Below are 19,271 nucleotides of genomic sequence, written 5' to 3'. Positions count from 1 at the left end.
AAGGAAGGTAGCTGTATTCCTAAATAAAATAGGGAGAATAAAAGCTGGCCCTGCTGAAGAAAAAATAACATATATATTCACCTTCTTGCACTGGAAATGGGAAGATATGAAGGACTGAACAAACAACTATTTTTATTTTACACGCCATACTGTGCATTCTGTTTTGTACCAGAGGTGGTGTTATTTGTCAGTAACGACTTATACCTAGGATGAACTAGGTGTCAATTTTAAGAACACCTAGTACAAACTACCAGGAACAACAACTGGTATGAACATTTTTAGGAACACATCCAGAATCACATGCTCTCTTCTCATATAGATGCAGTGGTGTCCCCTGTACCCAGTCCTGTGCTAACATAGCTCAGGAAAGGAGGCTATTTCAAAAGCAGTTTTTAGGTGCAACCCGAGCAAAGGTAATACTTCCCTTGAAAGCTGAAACCTCTTAGCGGTTAAATGAAACAGTTTCATCAGCTGATTATGGTTCATAGGCTAGAAACTGGGCCACTCTTTAAGGAAAGCAGTGTGAACCCTTGCCAGCCATTGAGAGGTTTTGAATGCACTAAGGGGATATACATAAGAATTTGACTGAAGACAAAAATAAAAATGCACAGGGTTGTAAAGATAGCAGTTTCCCTACTTATTATTACCCTTAATATGTCATATCTTCATTGTTATATTACATATTCTTACACAGATATCTTTCTGGATAGCTCAGTAGGCTGCAGCTTATATCTTTTTCAGTCTACAATAAATTTGCATTACTGATATCTTTTTTTTTTCCTTTTTAGTTACTGTATCCAAAAGATTTACCAATGAATCTTGTAAGTCTCCATAATAAGTCAGTTGGCAAATAGAAACCTTGTTATTATAACAACACATACAGTGCAGGCTGCTTATGAGTTTCTCCAGAAGGTTAAATATTTGACAATAACTTTCCAAAGTATAGTGTCTCTATGAAACGTAAAATCCAGAGGTTCTACAGTTGACAAAAGAAGGGAATTCATTAAATTTATGGAGTAATAAGTGATGAAAAACCTTTATACACTGCAGTCTATAAAAATAATATCATCATAATTAGCCAATTGCCATAGGAACATAAGTTCAAAGTTTGGATGGTGGAAGAAATGTTTTCCTTACAATTTTGTCCTTATGGGAAAAAAATATAAACTTTTTATGACAATAGTTAGTTTTATTTAGTTTCCTTGTTCATCACAATATTTCTTCAAATATGCTACCAAATTTTTAGACTCATCTGTGTAGAACCTCAGGATCATGGTTATAATTGATGAAACTAGGTTTTTAAGTTACTTAATTAATGTATATGTATATATATAATTTTAACCATATTATTTTAATTAGAGCAGAGTAAATTATTTTGCTAAGTTTTAAAGTCTTCTGTGATTCTTGCAGAAATGACAGGAAATCTAATTTTATGACATATTTGAGTAAATACATAAGTATATTTTATGGTCTATTTTATATTAAGTATTTTTATGGTATATTTGAACATATTGTGAAGTAGGAAAGGACTTAGATTCTGTATTTGAACAAAAGTTTCATATATTAAAGGAAAAGATTTACTGTGCTACTAAATTTTAAGTACAAAAAAGTTTTTTAAAATAGCCTAGTTTTTATTACCACACAATCATAATAGCATCTAGAAGCAAAGAGACATAATTATCTCAGTTCTTTCAATTTGTCAAAGTTAGATTGTTTCTGCTCTACTAACAGTTCTTTTAATAGTTTTCCCTGCAGGTACCACTGAACGTTTCAGTATGGCTTTGTATTCTGAGAGGGATTTTCCCAGCATGCTTTTCTCATTGGTACCTTTTAAATCTGGCAGTCAGCAAGGTGTTTGCCCTATGTGATTGCTGTAGGTTTGCTTCTCTTCCTTTTAAATGGTAAGCTATTTTTAAGTTTCTATTACATTTTGACATTTTACTTCACTGCTCTGAAGTGGTTGCTTACTGCATTGTGAAAATGCTCCTGCTATGTGCAAATTCTGTTTTCTTTATTTTTCTTTTTCTTTTTTAGTCCATATCTGTGGATGTTGTTTACCTAGATTTTAGTAAAGCATTTGACGGTGTTTCCCAGAGTATTCTCCTGGAGAAACTGCTCATTATTCAGACAGGTGCACAGCTCACCATGTGAGAATCAAGAACTGACTGGATGACTGGCCTCAAGGAGTCACGGTGAATGGTCTTCAGTCCAGTTGGTGGCTGGTCCCCAGGGCTGGTCCCCAGGGCTCAGTATTGGGGCCAGTTTTGTTTCACAGTCTTATCAGTTATCTGGATATGAGGATTGAGTGCACCCTCAGTAAGTTCATAGATGATGCCAAGGTAAGCAGGACTCCTGATCTGCTTGAGGATAGGAAGGTTCTGCAGAGGGACTTGGATAGGCTGGATCCATGGGTCAAGTCCAAACTCTTAACATTCAACAAGGGTAAATGCCAGCTGCTACACTTGGGTCATAACAACTTCATGCATTGGTATACACTTGGGGAAGAGTGGCTGGAAAGTTGCCCAGCAGAAAAGGACCTGGTGGTATTGGTCAAAAGTTGGCTGAACATGAGCCAGCCATGTGCACAGGTGGCCAAGAAGGCCAGCAGCATCAGAAATAGTGTGGCCAGCAGGACTAGAGATGGGGTTGTCACTTTGTATGTGGCACTGGTGAGACCACACCTCAAATATTGAATTCAGTTTTGGGCCTCTCACTACAAGAAGCATATTGAGTTGCTTGAGTGTGTGCAGAGAAGAGCAACCAAGCCGGTGAATGGACTAGAAAACAAAGTGTTATGAGATGCAACTGAGGGAATTGGAATAGTTTATTCTGGAAAAGAGGAGGATGAGGGAAGACCTCATGGCTCTCTACAACTACCTGAAAGGAGGTTGCAGCAAGGAGGATGTTGATCTCTTTTCTCAGGTGACAAGAGATGGGCTATGAGGCAATGCCTTCCAGTTGCACCAGGGGAATTTTAGTTGAATTTTAGACATTAGGAAGAATTTCTTCACAGAGTGTGTGGTTAAGCACTGCAAGAGGCTGCTCAGGGACATGGTGGTGTCCACATCCCTGGAGGTATTTAGAAGACATGTGTCTGTGGCACTAAAGAACATAGATTAGGGATGGGACTTGATAGCTCAGGTTTGATGGTTGCAATTGAAGGTCTTTTCCTACCTAGATGGTTCTATGATTACCTAAATAAAAATTACAGACTTAGAGATGGAAACAATAATGTCTCAGGGGCAGCTCAGGTATCCTAACAAAATGTTAAGGACAGAAAAAAATTATAATAATTTTCAGAAACCCTTTTTTAGAAAGTTCAGAAAAAATGATGACAGTGATCAATCAAATGGAAAGAAAAAAAAAAAAAAAAAAAAAGCTCTCGAATATTATAGTATATATGAAATAATGTCCTTAAGTCTTAAGACCAGAAAGTCAAAGAGATGTTCTATATCCTTCTGAGCATACAGAACCCATTTACTTTTGCTAGAATACATATCTGCAAAGTTATCATTTGCACAAGCTATGGCCACTTATTAGTCTCCAGTAAATTTCATGTTTCATGTATACTTGTTTGTTTGCTTCTTTGTTATCTCAGAATTGTATTTACACAGGACCTTCACGTACAGTTGTAAGCTGTTACCACATATTCTCTCACATCTTGCCTCACGTTTTGATAGGTAAGCAGCATTCTGTTGACTCTTTCACCTGCTCAAGTTTCAAACTACTGCCTAAGGTACAAAAACTCCTTTATACTATTTTAGCATCTGCTATGCTGTAGCAGAAGAGAAGCTTCCCAAAAGCAGTGATCTGCCACCTCCTAAATGCAATTTTATTTTCTTTACCACAAAGGCAGCAAAGATCATTGTACATTCTCAGTAGGCTACAGATAGCTTACAAGAAAGCTAGGGTTTTGAAAGAGTCTTAGTGGCATGTTAGTGTCTGCAATCTGGCAAGAGAGCACAACAATGGAATTTAGATCTGAGTCTTGAGAGTGTAATATCTCACAAGCAGGAAGACTTTGATAATGATAATAAATGTATTGCCTTAGACAACTGAGGCATAGATTTCAAAGAAATCCTTGAACCACTTCCTCTAGCCCCTTCCTACACGTGCACACTTATGCTCATCTCCTCAGCAGCTTCTCTGCAGAGAGGTATCATTTAATAGATCCTTACTGGAATTACTTTGTGAAATTGTGTTATAAAGCCCTGTTATTCTGTTGTTTAGGTAAACTTAAATAGCTGTTCAGAGTCAGCTCATTTCTTCATTTTTGTGGGACACAGCTTTGTGTGCAAGGTAGCTCCTTATCCAGAGGAAGACATGAATCGAATTTTCAGATGTGGCTGTACAAAATGCATGGCTTCCATTTCCCAAAGTGGGAGACAAGTCTTCATGTGCTCACTACAGCTGAAAACAGAGATCTCAGACTTGAAAGAGAGATAGTGGACAGGATCCAGAGCATCCTCAGCAATTAGAAGAGGCATGCAGGTACTCTAAGGACCAGGCTGCAGATGCACCTGTCTGCGTGACTAGACCTTCTGGTCACAGTCCAGCAGTATGCATCCAGGACTGCAAAGGCCAGAACGAGACACTCAGATATTTTACTATTCCTGTTAGTTACTTTTGATATGGTATTGGAGTCCAAAAGGAAGTTAGAAATAAAAATAATTACAAAATCACTATATAAATGTTAATATATGCAAACACAAAGCTTTATTTAAATTCATATTTATATAGCTATATTTATATAAATGTATTATGTTTGTGTATTTATGAAAATAAATATACAAATATAAATGCTCAATCTTGAAATAACTGATTGAAATTCCATAGCTATGTTTTCCACCTGATAAAAACAATACTCTGTAGGAAATTCAGTTAACAAACTGTATTTGAGGTTGCCCTGTATTAGAAGTAGCCATTGCAGAATTGTTTCACGTCAAGTCTGATCTTTTGGGCAATTTATGATAAGATACAAAATTCAAATTTAAGTGCACAGGAAGTTCCACACCAACATGCAAAAGAACTTCTTCACCGTGAGGGTAAGGGAGCATTGGAACAGGCTGCCCACGGAGGTTGTGGAGTCTCCTTCTCTGGAGATATTCAAGGCCCGTCTGGATGCCTACCTGGGCAGCCTGCTCTAAGGAACCTTCTTAGGCAGGGGGGTTGGACCCGATGATCTTTCAAGGTCCCTTCCAACCCCTTCAATCCTGTGATTCGGTGATTTGTAGTTCAAACAACCTGTAGTTCAGGTATGCAGATTGATTCACCATAACTTTCTTGCCTTTTGTGTTTCATGTTTGTGTTAACATTATTGGAATAAAAGGGAATTATTCAAGAAGATATTTTCTTATAAAATTCAGACACCTTATTCTTTTAAAATTAATAACATGTCTTATTTCAAAAAATGGAAAATATATCCTAAAAACAAGCACACAAAAACATGCACAGAGCCCCCCAACAAAAAAAAAAAAAAAAAAAAAAAAAAAACAACTCTAAAAAAGCTCTAGTTTTTATATAGAGAGAGGGTTTTTTTGTTTGTTTTTGTTTTCCTGAGGCAGACAGTGATGCATACCACCTAATATTTCGACTGCAAAGGAAAAGGCAGACTTCCATGAAATTTAGTGTTCCAGTGAAGTAAGAGAAAGAACAGTCATGAAATATTGCATGGGAAAACAAAAATAAAGTTAAACTCCCTTGTGACAAATTATCCTGCCTGAGGAGAAGCCATGTTCTTATTGGTTTAATCCCTGTCAGCAAAATACCACAGATTTCTTCTAAGGGTAGTGATTGTTTAACAAGATGTTCCTCATCTCCTCTGCATCTTTTGATGGCAGCAGCATACCCTCTTTCACTTCCAGGAATATGTCTAATATTCTAGAAGTATACACAATACAAGAAACTGTTGTTTTTGTGCATAACTACTAGAATAGAGCAATCCTCAAAATGATTTTTTTAGTATTATTTCTCCTAGGAGATTTAGCATCAGTGCTCCACTTTCCCTTGGTCTGGGAGCCTATATGACCTTCAGCACACTGTCTAGGAGAGCATCAATGTGACTCAGTCACCCAGCCAACCTGAGGTGACCTGCAGGTGCCCACTGGCCCAGCTCATACCCCTGCAACAGAGGTTCCTAGGGATACCTGCCCTGTAACTCCCACAAGTGGTAGTGCTCAATTACTGCCAGCTGTGTACTCTCCCCTCCCTTCTCCAAGAAATCCCAGTTTTCCAGGTTGCAAACCCTATTTATGTATATTCATTAAAATGAATATTTTAATCATTAGCTAATGTAATCATAGCTAACTGTTATCTGCTTTTTTTTCTTATGGAAACCATTTCTTATGGCAACCATAGTGAAACGTCATCTCACTATGTAGACTTTCTGATTTCATTTCCCTATAGAAATGCCTATAGGTTTGTTAGTATAGTATTAAAATCAGACGTGGAAGTGAGAAATATTCTCTCCAATCAATGACCACATTAATTTATTTTTTTTTCCCCAAAAAAAAGTTTTAGGAAAGCATTCACCTAACCAATTATGGCTGGGAATGGCTGACAAGACGCTGGAAGGAGAAAAAGAAGGCTCCAGGACTGCAGCAAAATCTGCTTGCTAGTTTAGTTTCATCTAAAGGGAATACAGCTTGTGTTCTTCAAGGTCTGTCCACAGTGTGAGAGCCAAGTGAGCCAGGTCATTGGAAAAGGAAATTACTAGATAATTCACTTGCAGTGTACACTTTCAATCCAAATGATATTGATAATGTTGACTACTTATATGCTATGTGAAGGTACAGGATGACTTAAAGTTTTATTTTTAAAAATAAGCACAGAATGAAATTAAGTGTTCTTTTGAAAATAGGACTACACATCTAGCACAACCATATTTAGGGAAATCAGAGCTTTTAGGTGCAGAGCAAAATTACATGTTTCTTGTAATATCGTTTGAAAAACTGCAGGTATTACATACTGGTCTGAGTATGGAGGGGGCAGGGGGCATTCCTTGGTTAGAGTAAGTCTATGTATATGAATTCCACATAGTTGCTTTATTTGTCCTTTAGGCCTAGGAAAATCAAGAGCTTGTGAAATATTTATACCATCTGTCTATGTGTTCTCTAACTCAAATCAAGCTCTTTTGGTTCACAAATTTACCATCTTTCCCATCATTACCTCCCATCTTTGAAAAAATAAAATAAAATCACAACATAACCTAGGACAGGGAGTCAAGTTTTTGGTTTGTTTGTTTTTTTTTTTTCCATTGTGGATTTTTAAATTAGTTAATTAGAATAAAAGAAAACAATGTACCCACATAATCACAAAAGTTACAATGCCATAGTCATTATCTTCTTGTATTTAATTTTGAAGGGAATAAATTTTGCACAGGTTACAATGCTGAAGGGGAAAAGAATATTTGCATGTAACAACAACTTTTATTTCTGCTGTGAAGTAATATACCTTAAACAGCAGTAAACATTCTAATGAAATAGCAGCTGGAGCAGTAGAGCATAAAATTAATATGCATCAAATGACAAAAAGGAGATGATCAGTTGATAGGCTGTTCCATAAAGTTTGCATGCATAATTCAAATGATGTTCAGCAATTCATGGATCTCGCAGTTATAGCCCTCTTTTATTGCCAAGTCACAAAGTATATTTGCTAAGGTAATAATACAACTTTTTTTTTTTTTTTTCATGGCAAAGTTTAAACAATTCAGATATCAAGTATTTGATTTGCCCACCAGTGCTTTACAAATGGGGGGCAGGGAAGGAAGGAATGAGTATAGCAAGGTCTTCACTAAATTCAAAGACAATAGACCAACTTTTCACACTTTTTTTTTTTTTTCAATGTAACTCAATATAACTTCAGTTCCCGGAGAGAAATATATAATAAAATTGAGAAGTGTTTCAGATTTCAGGTTGATTACTTGAACATTAGTGTCACATAAATGCTTGCAATTTAAGGTGTGAAAAACAATAGCATACAGATTTTCTACAAAGAAAGCACTGAAAAGAGTTTAGATATAGAGTGGGTTGTATACGGCTATAGAAAGAGTTTGTACTTAGTAATAGAGTCTGATGTATTCTGCTGTTTGCATTTGACATACAAGTAGGAACAAAATGTTCCTATCTGGAACATATAAAACATACAAGATCTTAAGCCTTCTGGTCTTTCCAACCTAAGAATTAGAATACAGGTGCAAAGTGATTTGGGTCCTTCGTTCTTCAAGGAGAACAGTCCGCAATGAAAATGGCATGGAAATATAATAGTGACAAAGATACCAAGAACCCAATATGTTCCTGTTATACATGTGAGGGTATGCATGGATTCTTAAAAGAGGGGCATGTATATACCAATAGAAGATGCAAACAGCAAGTTATTACACAGCCATACAGTTCTCTGCTAGCTGGTGTAAAGAGAACACTGAAATTAGATATTTGGCAAATTTCAATTTTACTGACAAATTTTTGTATAAGTCAACTGGGTAATTAAATGGAGAATAACTCGGTCAGTTGGACCATGAAGGGACAGTACAGAGATGGTTATTATTATTTAAGTATTAATACATCGTTGGAAACTTTATCAACACAAGTTTTAAACTAAATAATTTAATTTTCTGTGGGGCTTTGAGGAGTCTCTTCCAAAAGCAGAAAGCTTGAGAGAGGCCAAGGAAAGGTAATTTACTGGCTGACTGGAGAATCATTAACCAGGAAAGAATATCATATGGGAAATACATTCCAAATATGTCCAAACATTTCACTTGCCATTAGTGAAAGAGAAATCTAATAAGAAAGCTGTAAGAATATGAAAATTCTGTTTTACAAAGAAATCCAAAATTGGCTTTGTTTTGAAATGGAATGAAACACAGCATTTTTTTGACATAATCTGCAAGAGAGCTCAGTGAGGGGGGAGGGGAAAAATTCTGTCTCAGTCAAACCTGTTTCTTGCAGGTTCATATTGATGCCAATCAAAGGTATGAGATGAATTTTGAGACAATATTTGACAAGCAATTAAAAAAAAAAAAAAAAAAAAAAAAAAGTTCTTTCCAAATAAAATTGCTGTGAAATGCACAGTCCTTGGAACTTTAATACTGATAGAAGTACACGTTCTCAGAGGATTTAGCTATTCTGACTGAGGAGCTCCATCTTAAGAAAGGTACCTACTAAGGCCTAGATACTAGGAAAAAATGACAGTATCAAATGAATCACAATTCTGTGCTACACGTGAATGCTGAAGATTTCATGCAGTTGGATTGTTGAATGGGCCCCCTAGACACTTTTTATTTTGTGTAGCCCTGAAAAATACAGTATATTTTTGAATCTATTCTCCCTCTCTAGCTAGAGGCAGAGTGTGATTTACATAGCTATAAGTAAGTCATGAGTAATAAAATGTATTAAACTCATGCAGAATTCTTTTTTTGGACACTTTTAGTCACTTGGGATGAAATCCTATCCATGTTGAATTTGCTGGGAAGCTGGATCATAATTTTTAACTAGTCATGATTTCAACTGTTAGTGTCTATTTAAGCACTGCAAACTTGCATTTAGCCTTCTTAGTCATTCAGATTCTGCCCTACTGACTAGAAAAGAATGATTTAATATTGTGAGGATAAAAGTGGAGAGCCCAAAGTGTTATATATTTTTTCTTTCATGATGTGCTCTCATTTTCTTGTGATTTTATCCCTTTGTCCTTTCCTATTTGATTTTCTTGCTAAGAATCCATTGTAATAAAGTGCCATGTTCAATGGAGTTGCAGTAAGCGATTTAAATAATAGCAGGTGTAGATGTGTAGGAATTTTGATTGTAATGTGCTACTGTGAAGAGCTCATGCATTTATAGTGCAGTATATTTCTGAAACCATTATGGCAATAAGCCAATCAGCATGAATGCATCAGGGACACTGCTGCAAATGTATAGAGCTGATGGAATTCATTTCAGTCACTTATTCCTGAGGTAGGATTAGAGGAAATTTTGATCAGTTCATGCATCTCCAATTTGGCCTGCAGCTTTGAGCTTTGGCTATAGCTGAGCTCTCAAGCTGAGCACAGATGGGGCTGGATAGTATCCGGGTGAGAAGCTTCCAAAAAAAAATCTGAACGTGGCAATGTGTAGGTGGAGGTAACTCACCAGGCAGTACACTTTCCTCAGGTCTGCTCTTTACATCTTTGCCTTTCACTATGGCAGCAAACACTGGCTTGCTAGATGTATTCCTTTTGAAGATAAGAGAGAAGATCTAGTTCCTCAACAGTTGAAAATTCTATTATAAGTTCTTCAGTACTGTCCTTGATATCATGTCTAGCTTCCAGCTCAAGCAATTCCATTAAATTCAGATGACTTTTTCTCATTTCATTTTCAAAATGAGCAAATTAAAACTGCTGTCAACATAAAACAACTTTGATTGCATTTTGCTGAGAATTAGTTGAAGCTATCTGTATTAGGAGAATGAGGGGTTTGTTCTGGGTATTAATCATGACAAAGTGCAAAAGCTCATTTTTTATACATTTATCTGTTGAGAAACTATAGCTTCTAGGACTGTTTGTAAAGATAATCTCTATTATCTCTTCAAATTGTCCTGAATACTGCAGTTGAATTCAAGCTTTATTTTTTGAACTACGACTTCAGTTGTGCTTGAAAACCTCAGTTACAAGTTCAAGCTGTGCTACAACTGGGAATATTTTCAGCATGTTATGTAGGTACATATAACGTGACTTACAGCTCACTCTTTTATAAAGAATTTGCAAACCCCCTAGACCTGATGGTGAACAATAATGAATATGGACCACTCTGGGACATAGTAGAAAAGACCATTTTTGGTGCTGACAAAATGTCTTACTCATTAGTTTTAAGACTACTTTGCAACCCAGGCCATGTGTCTCTCAGATCCACTTCCAACACATTTGGAGCTCAGGAAATTCTGTTAAGTTCTCCAAATAGAAAAGAAAATTTTATTGACTTCTATTACACCATGACCGTGCATGAAACCTGGAAGGTGAGTTTGGTGCTTGGAATCTATGCTGATATATCTTTGAGGATAGGTGGGGATAGGTGATGTGCCAGTGTGGTTTTGTGAAATGTTGGTCATGCTGTGGGTCAAGGTTTGCTGAAGTCATTTCTCCTGTCTAGAGAAAAATCAGGGGAGCTATACAAATATGTACTAACTGAGGGTCTCTTCTTGTCCTGAATTTTCTACCCTACTGGTATTGCTTTGAAATCACACAGTGGATCATTGAATTTTTTCTATTTCACATTATTTTCAGGTAAAAATGAGTTGTAGAAAATGTAATGGATGACTCAAGAATAACCCTGTGAAATTACATGGAGGAACATTGCTTGCATGAAGTGCTCAGGAATCAAAAGCTGCCGTTACACCCATTGACACAACATCATCACATCTCCTTAGTAACTCGCCCCCAAAACTAACAAATGCAGACAGCATGATAATTGATGTAATTTTGGTAAGGAAATTATCTATGATCCACCAAAATTTATTCAAGAAATATTGTCATCCTGTAATCTTTCAAAGAAACAGGAAAAAAATCTTTTGTGTAGTGATGATAGTGTATTCTAACAGACAGGAGACAAAGTGACCTAACATGCAAATTATATCTGTATCAGAATAGCCGTTACTATAGTATATAACTAAAACAAAAGCACACAGGATATCAAATTTGTCTCAGAAGCAGGTGTTTAGAATGGGCTGGCTCTTTTATTTACCTGCAGCTGAGCTATTTTTTTCAGTCTTACTGAATTTTTGCTCAGTGAAGTTACACAACAAACTGTAGGTGCTAGGGTATGTGATAATGGCTGGTCTGCACACCAAGGGATCTCAAAGATGTGAGGGAGGGGGGACCCCAAATAACGCCCTGACCAACCATTCCCAAGCCCACCCCAGGTACCAACAGCCCATCAAACGCCCAAAGGCAGGGAGAAAACCAAATTAAAGACTCAGAGGGAGTGACACCCTGTCAGGGGTCCTCCCAGGGTTGTTACAGCAGAACCTAAGCCCCAGTGTCTGTGTGTGAAACCCATTACCATGAGTCATTGGGTGCAGCTCTCTGGATCAACTTTTGGACTATGGGCAGTTGCTGCCTTGCCATGGGACACGTTATGGGATGCAGGGGAATTTTTGGGATTGCATAGATTTTGCTATGGGATATTTAGGGGAGGAATCAAAGGTGAGAAAAAGGGAGGGAGTTAGGCCATCTGGGTAGGGACAAGTGTGGAAAATAAAAGGAGAAGGGAATATAAGTGTACATTTACATGTAAGCAAGGGCTAGTGAATGCACTTACTTGTCTGGCCCTGCCCTGCTCTTAGAATCACAGAATCATAAGATGGTTTGTGTTGGAACAAATCTTAAAGACTATCTAATTCCGACTTCCCTGCCATTAATGGGTAGGGACACCTTCCTCTAGACCAGGTTGCTCAAAGCCCCATCCAATCTGGCCTTGAACATTTCCAGGAATAGGGAATCTACAACTTCTACAGAAAACCTGTGCCCAGCATTACCACCCTCATAGTGAAGAATTTCTTCCTTTTATCTCATCTAAGATTACCCCGTTATCTTAAAATCATTACCCCTTGTCCTAACACTACGATCGCTGACAAAGAGTACCTCCCTTGCTTTTCTGTGAGTCCCCTTTAGGTACTGGAAGGCTGCTGTAAGGTCTCCCTGGAGCCCTCTCTTCTCCAGGCTGAACAACCTGGAGAAAGATGATCAGAGAACTGGAGCACCTCTCTCAACCTGTCTTTATAGGAGAGGTGCTCCAGTTCTCTGATCATCTTTGTGTCCATCCTCTGTACTCATTCTAATAGATCCACATGCTTCTTGTGCTGGGGACCCCAGAGCTGAATGCAGGGCTTCAGATGGGGTCTCCCAAGAGCAGAATAGAGCATGTCACCTTGTTTGACATGCTAGCTACACTGATTATCATGGTCATGGTCTGGTGATGACAAGCTACTCTTGATCATCACAGTCTGCCTGCCTCCTTATTGTAGTCCATCTTCAGTTGTTTTCTGGTAAGGGGCATTTTGCTCGGGAGGGGAGAGGGAGGGGTGTATAGGAGTTTGTTGTGTCAGCTCCTGGAGTAGGGCTGCAGCCCTGGGACTGGTGTGTCCAGGTGCCATCAGCTGGGGAGCATGAGTCCAGCTGCTGGATGGATCCACCTCATACCTTTGTAAACACACTTCTGCTGAAAGAACTCTGTCCTGCTCCACCAGGGAGGGGAACCAATGAGGCCACTGGTGCTGCCTGTGCTCATGAGGGTGCTCTGAGTGTCACTATGTGATCTGTGCACCCAGCTGGCTACACATATATATGTATGCATGTGGTGTGTACATGTGCTCTCTGTGTGGGTGCCCGCTAGGCATACATTTTCAGCTTCACTAGTGGATGCATCTGGAGACTCAGAGTGGCAGTGGCCTTGCCTCTCTCGAGCTGCCAGATCCAGCAAGATATATTTTCCTCTAACAGAATGAACAGCAGTTTTAACAAGTCTGAGCAGGGATACTGATTAGTTTCCTGAATGTAGTCCTTTCCTTTGGCAGTACAGATTTATTTCACCTGTCAGAAATAATGCCTACCCCAGGAGTCCACTGGTCACTATGAGGTCCTCAATCAGTGCTGGCAACCATAATTCACATATTTTAAATTTCCCATTAAAACCACTCAAATACAACAATGCATCTTAATTCTATCCTGTCATTTAATTGTTAGATTGTGAAAAGTCAGACAGAGATAAATTACAAATGGAAGAAGGTTTTTCAATCTATGAATAATGCTTGGTGTGTCCAACTTTCAAAACTGCATGTGTAAGCAGTAATGAGGACTTGCTTAGACACAAAATTTGTGTAGCTGTGTGTGCGCAAGATGGTATTGAAAAGTGTTCTACAGGAATTATTGGGCTATACCAACATACATATGCAAATGAATGAGGGAGAAAAATGTTTAAATAAAGAAAAACAACCAAACAAATAAAAATAAGATCAAAAAAAAGAATTAGTTCAAGGAAAACAGAAAGATGTCACAGAACAAAATAACTAAAGAATGCTGAGTTCCATGAAGCACCATTTTAAGATATAGAAAATGATTAATACAGTGCAGATTACTGGAAAAATCCATACATGTTTAAAAACCTTAATTGGCTATTTCAGTCTCAAGAGAGAGGAAAAAATAAGCCTGTTATTGAAAAGCACATAAGCAAGAAAGAAAATTTTTGCTAATGTCAGCATGTATCCCAATCCCTCTTTCACAAGCATAAGGTGAATATTGATTGGTGTAATTCCCTTGACTTTTGGGCTATGTTTTGTTGTTGTTGTTGTTGTTGTTTGTGTTTGTTTGTTTGTTTGTTTTTACATTTCTGCAAGGAAGTTCTGAAACAGGATTCAGTGGTTATTTTTTTTTCTTCTCTCTTCTTTGAATACATATGAACAGTATGCATTTTCTTTCCCAGCTATAGCAATGGTATTTTGCTGCTGCCTTAGTTTTAACCAGTTTGATGTGTAGACAAGCACAGTGTTGCACGATGTCAGTGATTCTGCAGAGCATAATGTTGATGGAAATGGCAGGCTGCTGTTGGAGGTAGTGATGACATTATGGGAAGCCCAGGCCCTCTGTGAACAGTCAAGTCACGGTCTCTGGGAAAACGGAGCAGCAACATCCATGCTTCACTGAGCTCTCACGAGGGAAAGTGTTCCAAATGCCTTTTTTATGGGTTTGTGATGAAATTGAGATGGCACCATTGCATATTTCCAAGATTAGAAATGTTAACGTTTCCTTCACCACATTTGGGTGCTGCTTTTGACAGAGTATGGCATAGCAGACACAGACCTGCTGTGTTGCAGATTTTGCCAGGCTCTGTAACAGCCGTCATACGCTGATTTAATCTGCTGACTTTTTTTTTTTAATCTTATTATTTATTATTATTATTATTTTACTTCATTTTTTCTCTTCTCTAGTATAATTTCTGATGTATAAAACCCCTTGCTATTTTCAAAGTGAAAGCCATGCAATAATTGTAGTGTTTCACTTCTGATGTAAAGCATTCTTCTTTGGACATGTTGCAAATGAGATTAGCTGTTTTCCTTTCATATTCTCTGCATACTAATTCCACCAGAACTGCTACGTTATTCAAGCATATGGTTCTTTTTCTCCTTTCTTTCCTTTCCACTTTTTAAAACAGTTTAAAGAAGTAAATTAAAATCCACTGTTAAGTGAAACCTGTTTCTCTCAGAAAAAGAAAAAAAAAAAAAAAAACATAATAATGGTCATTGAGATAACAGCGCATGCTGATATTGTAATGAACTGAACTGATGTAATGCATTGCATTTCATAGACTTGAGGCAATCAGGCACTGAAAATTACTGATCCACTGAGCTTACCTACCCACACAGATAGCTTAAGAACAGTCCCTCTAAGATATTTCTAAGTGTTTTGACCAGTCTAGTTTTTAAATTTCACAAGTGTCAAGACTGCCTTGAAAAAAAAAATAAAAAGAAAAGAAAAAAAAAAATCAAAGAAATATCTCATATATGTCTGTATTTAACATCAGATACTACAACCTTGTGGTTAGAAAACTGTTCTCATTTACCAAAATGCAATTTATTTCTATGTAGAATATTTAGAAATGCAACTGGAAAATATGATTTAATGCAGGTTGTTGACTATCAGAAGGTGCCAGACTGATACAAAATAAATAAGTTTAAAATATTACATGCAAAGGATTCACTATGCTGTTTAAAAAGTTATGACAGAATAGTGTAAATGGGCTCTAGAAGAATATTATTAATAAGTACTTTTTTTTTCTGTTGTTTGAATAGCAATTCTGGGAGTTGTCATTAAGGAAAGATGTTGGCCAAATGAGTGTCTAGAAGAGGTGAGAGGTCTAGGAAAAATGAGCATCTAAAAGAATCCAGACATGTAGCTTTCCACAAAATGGTGTTTAAGATTAATAGCCTTCAACTATGCAATGGTCTTCTGTCATAAAATGTATCTGTGTGGTTGGTGAATAAATTGAGAAAACAGGGGACTGTGTTACAATACAGAAGGATCACCTTAGATTCCTGGGCAACTTTTGAATTTTAAGTGTAGTGACACAGAAATAGATTGAATGTGGGTGTATTAGACACCCCATCACTGAAACTTTTAGAGTTAGGTTAGACAAGTTCTTCTGATATGGTATATAATTCATCCTGTCAGGACAGGGGGTGGATTAAGTGATCACCTGAAATCCCTTCCAGCCATACGACTATTTAGAACAGAATATACACCTACTGCAATTTAGAACCCATTTCATCTTTACTGCTTCTCTTCATTTCTTTTTCTTGTCACCTTTACTGTTCTGTAATAAAGTAACTGGTAGAAAAAGGGTTTCTTTGCTGAATTACTCCTCCACGTTTTATGTTAAAGAAACATTGAGAGCATACCAAGTCGAAGCCTACTGGATTCTTTGAGAGCAAAACAAAACTTTAGGTACCTATTTCACACAACCAGTAATTGCTTCATTCCTATAAAGGCTCTAGGTCTGTCCCATAACTAAGGTAGCAAATAACATCCAGTGTTTTTCCCAACGTTCAGTAAAACTATTAAAATAAATAAATAAATACAGATAAACAGAACCATGAACTCTATACTGAGCAGAGTTTTCTGCCCCTTTCATGATTCATATTGAGTAAGTGCTGCCCACTGCAGTGTGCCCAAAGTTTTTTTAGTTTCCTGGCAGTGCAGCTCAATAACCTGACTGGAATCAATATACAATACTCGAGTGCTCTGTATAGCTTTGAGCACTACAGTATAAGGAAAATATTAAACTGTGAGTGTCCAAAGGAGGGCTACAAAGATGGTGAAGGGTCTGGAGAGCAAGATGTATGAGGAGTGGCTGAGGGTCCTTGGTTTGTTCAGCCCAGAGCAGAGCAGGCTGAGGGGAGGCCTCATGGTGGCCTGCAGCTCCCTCACGAGGGGAGCGGAGGGGCAGGCGCTGAGCTCTGCTCTCTGGGGACAGTGACAGGACCCGAGGGAACGGCTGGGACAGGGGATGGTCAGGCTGGGTGCTAGGGAAAGGTTCTTCACTGGTAGTCAGGTACCGGAACAGGCTCTGCAGGGAAGTGGTCACAGCACCAAGCCTGACGGAGTTCAAGAAGCATTTGGTCCGTTCTCTCAGGCACATGGTCTGATTTATTTGGGTGGTCCTCTGGGGACCCAGGAGTTGGATTCTATGATCCTTGTGGGTCCCTTCTAACTCAGGATGTTCTATGATATCACAACTCACTTTCAAAAAAGCAAACAAAACTGAAACAAAAAAAAAACAACACTGTGAAGTGGGGAGGAGGACAGAGAGAACTGAGAAAGCTAATGTCTGGCACACTGCAGGCGTACACCACAGGTTCGCAGCGCAGAGCATCTGGGCACAGGAGCCCAGAAATTTTCTCCCCTCTACTGACCAAGCAGGAGTCTTAATATATGAGCTGTTTCTGAGTGGAATTTCTAGCTTGAATAATTAGTTCCACCTGATTCCCATTAAGGGTGTTAGAGTTCAGAGGTGCAATACAGTTACCTTAATTTAAAGAGTTACTGAATATTAACTGGGCTGTGATACCTTGTCCATAGCAAATGTCAGTGAAAGGTTTCTGTTCACAATGCAAATATCACAGAAGTGACAGGAAAAAACTGTTGCAAGTCAGCTTGCAAACAGCAGCTTAAGATTTAGGACTCATTTACAAGAGCCTGCTCAGCCATCATTCTTGCCTTACTCTGCAGTTTGAGGGGTCTTTTAGACACAAATAACTCATAAAGTACAGGTCATGTATGCTTCCTTACTCGTTCGCCCTAATTTGGGAGCAGATGTTCATGCTCATATCCCCCATGCAACAGAATTTTTGTTTATTTGATAGTCAACTAAATTAAATGGAGGCTTTATACCTAAGCATTCCAGACACTAGAAAAGCAACAATGCTCCCCAACATTCTAGAGGTCATCCCTAAAAATGACCTTCCACTCCCATTCAGAAAGCCTCCTATGGCTTCCTGATAAAGATAAAATGGAAAATAAATAAATAAATAAATAAATAAATAAAAGCATCCTAGTTCCAGTACTGATCTTTTTGGTCACTTTGTCATTCAGTCCTATGTGCCTACCTCAGTGTCAAAAATACGAAAAAGATCTGTCAACTGGGAGATATCTAATCTCTTATAGAAATAAGGGTGACACCGAAGGCTCCAGGCTTCACTTTACCTAACTGTAGAGACTGATAGCTTAATGTATAATCTGTGTCTAGCCTTTTTCTATAAAGTACGAATCACTAACTCCATTCTAAAACCAGTAAACTGGGATCAAACGCCATCTGGAGGCGCTTGTGCTTCTCCATTCACTCCAGACAGAGACTAGATGCCCCCATCGACTGGATGTCAAATTTTCAGACAGCTCAGTTTAAGCAAGATGAAAGGCCCCCTGTGTGACAAAACAGTGAGTGATAATATAACATGAAAGGACAGGCTTTTTATTTTTTTTTTTTTCTGGACCTGAAGCTAGTGTCATTTTCCTTATGTAAAATCAGTAAATAACATAAGTACACACAGAAAAGCAGGTGTCTGTATGCCATGTGTGCTTGTATAAACATTTGAATGGTTATTTACCTTCATCTAGACACAGTGTGAATATCTAAAAATATCCAGGCCAATTTCACTGCTGACATAAGCAAAGAAATGACTACTGATTTATACCAACAATGTGAACGATTTGTAGATTTGCCTGCAGTGCCAGATAACAAGTTATAGCCCTGTGTCTTCACTGCGCTTGTGGATTTAAGGACATTGTTGTCAAAGTTCTTCTACAAGCCTTTAGTAGTTTTAGCTGTTGAAACCTAATTGTGTACATTTCAGACTTAAAACTCTAGACTTCCACAATATAAAACGATTATTAAGACTGCTACAACAATATGTGTGTGCAGATCTCACACTGCATCTAAGAATTTCAAAATGTATTTGCTTACACTGTTCAAGACTTTCATTCAATGAGAGGAAAACACATCGGCTTTCTGACTTTTTATTTATTTTATTATTTATTTTATTTTACTTTATTTTATTTCATTATTTCATTTCATTTCATTTCATTTTTATTTTGTTGCTGTTTATCACAATGCCCAGAAGATCCACTAGAGGAAGTTCTACCTTTAAAGAGAGATGGAAATGACTGACAGTCTAATAGATTCAAACTGGTATATGAGGCCATTTCAAAACAAGAAAATTAAAGTTGTAGAATCATTCCTTTGTGAGCAGAGTTATAG

This window comes from Aythya fuligula, chromosome 1 (assembly GCF_009819795.1).
Source record: "Aythya fuligula isolate bAytFul2 chromosome 1, bAytFul2.pri, whole genome shotgun sequence".
Lineage (NCBI taxonomy): Eukaryota > Metazoa > Chordata > Aves > Anseriformes > Anatidae > Aythya > Aythya fuligula.
This window is presented reverse-complemented; position numbering follows the sequence as displayed.